Here is a 4333-nt window from a genome sequence, read left to right on the forward strand (position 1 = left end):
CGCCTCACGGCGCGACCAGCCGTCGTCGCGCGGCTGCTGCCTCGCGGCAGCAGCCGCGTGAGCAGCAGACCGGCTTTCGGGCCCCCGGCCCGAATCCCACTTGATTTTAATCGTTAAAATCGGCTTGAATATAACTTGTATATATAAATATATGTTTCAGAAATTAATAGTTTTCTGTTTTGATTATCGAATGAAAATTCGTTTAAAAGTTTGTTTTTACCAAATTGTAAATCAAAGTGTTAAATGAATTGAAATCAAAATAATTGGGACATGCATAATCGACGTTTTATATGGTTATATTAATCTAAGAATTAATATAAAGATACAAAACGATTAGAAGTAAAATTAGATGAAAGTTAATTTGACGAGTTAATGTGATTAACCTAAATATTACATAAGACAGTTATGTAATCAACCAATTAAATTTATTTAATTGAGTCTATGCATGTTTGGAGTTATGGACATATTTGGACCCTCTTTTAGTCTTTTGGTATTTTTGAAATAGGGCCTACGCGTCCTGCCTTTCTACTATCTATTGTAATTTCTCCTCTCATCTGATTCCCTTCAATTCAATTGAAGTTTTCTTATAGTAGTATAGAAATTAATATGTAATTTCAAGGCGCCATGGAGAAGACGGAGGACCTAAAGAGAAATATGTAATAGTTAGTATTTCCTTAGGTTTGCCCTTTTATTCCGTCTCTGGCTCGACGGAATAATTTAGATGATATGTCCATAACGCCAATGTATGTGAATGTATGTGTCTGATGTATGCTAAAGCAAATCAAGACTAAGTTAGATTATGAGACTCAAATAAAATCCCTCGTTAAAAAGTTAAGTAAATAAGCAAGTTATTAAAATCGGTTGCCCCTCCCTAATATTATAATTCAGCCGGCAGTACTGGGGGCCTTTGGGTTGTTGAGCAAACTCAAGCTCGGGGTCTTATGGTAACACCTGAATTATCAAAAATCATTCTTTCATGAATATGGGTAATACTTAAATTAGATTATGATAATTGGATGAGCAAACTCATGTTGTCATAAACTAATGGGCAATATGGTTGGGATTAATGTGAATAGCATATTAGTTACTAATGTGGTTAGTAACCCAATAACCTAGGAGTCACATTCAAGATGTGATTGATTACATGAATCTACCTAACAAATGAGACTAGCTTGTTGAGCAAACTCAAGGCGAAACCTCAGGAGTTAGGATCCTAGCTCACTAAAGGATTTGTGAAATTCTTCGAATTAATATGGAGGGCTATTAATTTGGCAAAATAGTGGGAGCAATCTCAAATAAATTAAAAGGCCTATAATTTTAGATTGTTATACTTTAAAGCAAATGAATGACATACGTTTACTCTCTCTCACTCTCAGGTTTTATTTAAACACACTCTTAAAATCATGACTAACACCGATCTGCGTTACATCCTTACCGATAACAAATTGAATGGTTCAAACTTCACCGACTGGTTTCGTAACCTCAAAATTGTTTTGAAGTTCGAGAGGAAAGGGTATGTACTTGATACACCGATACCCCCTTACCCAACTGATGATGCTCCCTACCAAGAATTTTATGCTTACTTGAAGCATAAATCTGATGATGATCAAACGGGGGACATCATACTTGCATCTCTGACACCGGAAGTTAAAAGGCAACTACATTCAGATATGGATGCCTATTCCATGGTCAAACACCTCAAAGAGTTATTTGTGAATGAAACTCGGTGTGAATGCTTCGAAATAACCAAGGAGTTATATAAAAGCAAGATGCAGGTGGGCACATCTGTAATGGCACATTGTGCAAAGATGATCAGCCTTATCACCAAGTTTTCTAGTATTGGAGATGCGATGGACCATGAACTAAGTGAAAACTTACTTCTTCAGTCCCTCCCCGAGAGTTACTCACAGTTCATAATGAACTACCAAATGAGTGGCTTGCAAAACTCTCTTGTAGATCTTGCACATATGCTCGAGTCAGTCGAGCCCATTATAAAAGAAAGCGAGGAGATACTGGCCCTTGCTATTGAAGGATCGAGAAAAAGGAAAGGGGTCTCTCCCAATCCAAACCATCTTGATAAAAGCAAGGGGGTTGTGCTCACCGAAACTAAGGGAAAGGAATCTAAGAAGCCCAAAGGAAAGTGCTACTATTGTGGTGACTTGGGGCATTGGAAGAGGAACTGCATGGAGTACATAACCTTCCACGAGAAGGAAAATAACGGTGCTTCTACATCTGGTATGTTTTATATTGAAATAAATACAGTTTCACTGTCTGAATCTTGGGTATTGGATACCGGATGTGGATCTCATATTTGTACAAATATGCAGGAGCTAAATCGGACTAGGGAACTAAAGAAAGGAAGCATAAACTTGCGAGTAGGAAATGGAGCAAGAGTTGCCGCCCTCGCAATTGGAGATTATGTTTTACCTTTGCCCTCTGGACTTGTAATAGAATTAAGGAATTGTTTATACGTTCCTGAAATGTCTCGTAACATTATTTCTATTAGCCGTCTTGTTGACGACGGTTTTCATATTTCAATAAAAGACAAGCGTTGCAATTTTTATAAAGATTCGATCTTTTATTTTTCAGGAATTTCACAAAATGGGATTTATGTGTTAGATAACAAAATTCCTGCTTTTGCAATTGATACCAAAAGACATAAGCTAGATAATTCAACTTACTTGTGGCATTGTCGTTTAGGCCATATAAATAAGAGACGCATGCTAAAGCTACATTCAGATGGGCTTATAGATCCAATCGATTCCGAATCATTGGAAACATGCGAATCATATTTAAAAGGTAAAATGACAAAGACACCCTTTAGCAATAAAGGTGAGCGTGTATCAGACACTCTAGGACTCATTCATTCAGATGTATGCGGTCCTATGTCGGTCTAAGCAAGAGGAGGATTCAGATACTTCATAAGCTTCATAGATGACCATACTCGATATGGTTACATCTACTTGATGAGGCACAAATCAGAAGCTTTTGACAAGTTCAAATGCTTCAAGAATGAAGTGGAAAATCAATTAGGAAAGAAAATAAAGACGCTTCGATCCGATCGAGGTGGCGAATATCTTTCGGATGATTTTCTGAATTATCTAACTAAATATGGGATATGCTCACAATGGACACCTCCCTATACACCACGACACAATGGTGTATCCGAGAGGAGGAACCGTACCCTATTAGATATGGTACGATCCATGATGAGCATGGCCTTACTTCCAAAGACGTTCTGGGGCTATGCCTTAGAAACTGCCCTCTTCACCCTGAACCGAGTACCAACTAAATCCGCTAGTTCCGCACCATATGAATTGTTCATTGGTAGGAAACCCGTGTTCTCGTTTATGAGAGTATGGGGTTGTCCAGCGTATGTCAAACGCATTACATCCGACAAACTAGATTCTAAATCTGATAAATGTTTCTTCATTGGATATCCCAGGGAAACCGTAGGGTATTACTTCTATCATCCAGATGATCAGAAAGTAATAGTATCCAAGCACGCAACCTTCTTAGAGAAAGAGTTTCTCGAAGAAACACAAAAAGGAAGCGTGATTGAACCCGACGAAGTTCAAGAAGAAGAAACACCGACTGAAACAACAGAAGCGGTTGAGGTACCCGAAGTAGTCCCATTAGATGAGACTCCAGTTGCACCTATTCGTAGATCACGAAGAGTTCGTGAACTCCCAGTTAGATATGGTTTTCTAGTGGGAGATGATAATGGGGTTCCCGTGTTAGACGACGAACCCGAAAACTACGAAGAGGCTCTTACTAGTCCAGATTCTAAAGCATGGCTTGAGGCCATGGATTCTGAAATGGATTCCATGTATACTAACCAAGTGTGGACTTTGGTTGATCCACCCAAAGGGATAATTCCCATTGGGTGTAGGTGGATCTTCAAAAAGAAGACAGACATGGATGGAAAGGTTAGCACCTACAAAGCTAGGTTAGTAGCGAAAGGATATTGTCAGAAGCAAGGAATTGATTATGACGAAACTTTCTCTCCTGTGGCTATGTCCAAATCAATCATCATGCTTGCAATTGCCGCTCATTTTGATTATGAGATTTGGCAAATGGATGTGAAAACAGCTTTCCTAAACGGAAACCTGCTTGAGGATGTATATATGATGCAGCCTGAAGGTTTCATATCGAAGGATGCAAATAAAGTTTGCAAACCTCAGAGATCCATTTATGGACTCAAGCAAGCATCTAGAAGCTGGAATAAGCGTTTTGACGAAACCATAAAACAATTTGGTTTCGAACAAAATTGCGAAGAAGCTTGCATTTACAAGAAAGCAAGTGGGAGCTCTATAGCATTCCTCATACTATA

The sequence above is a fragment of the Euphorbia lathyris genome, chromosome 4, assembly GCF_963576675.1.
Source record: "Euphorbia lathyris chromosome 4, ddEupLath1.1, whole genome shotgun sequence".
Taxonomy (NCBI): Eukaryota; Viridiplantae; Streptophyta; class Magnoliopsida; order Malpighiales; family Euphorbiaceae; genus Euphorbia; species Euphorbia lathyris.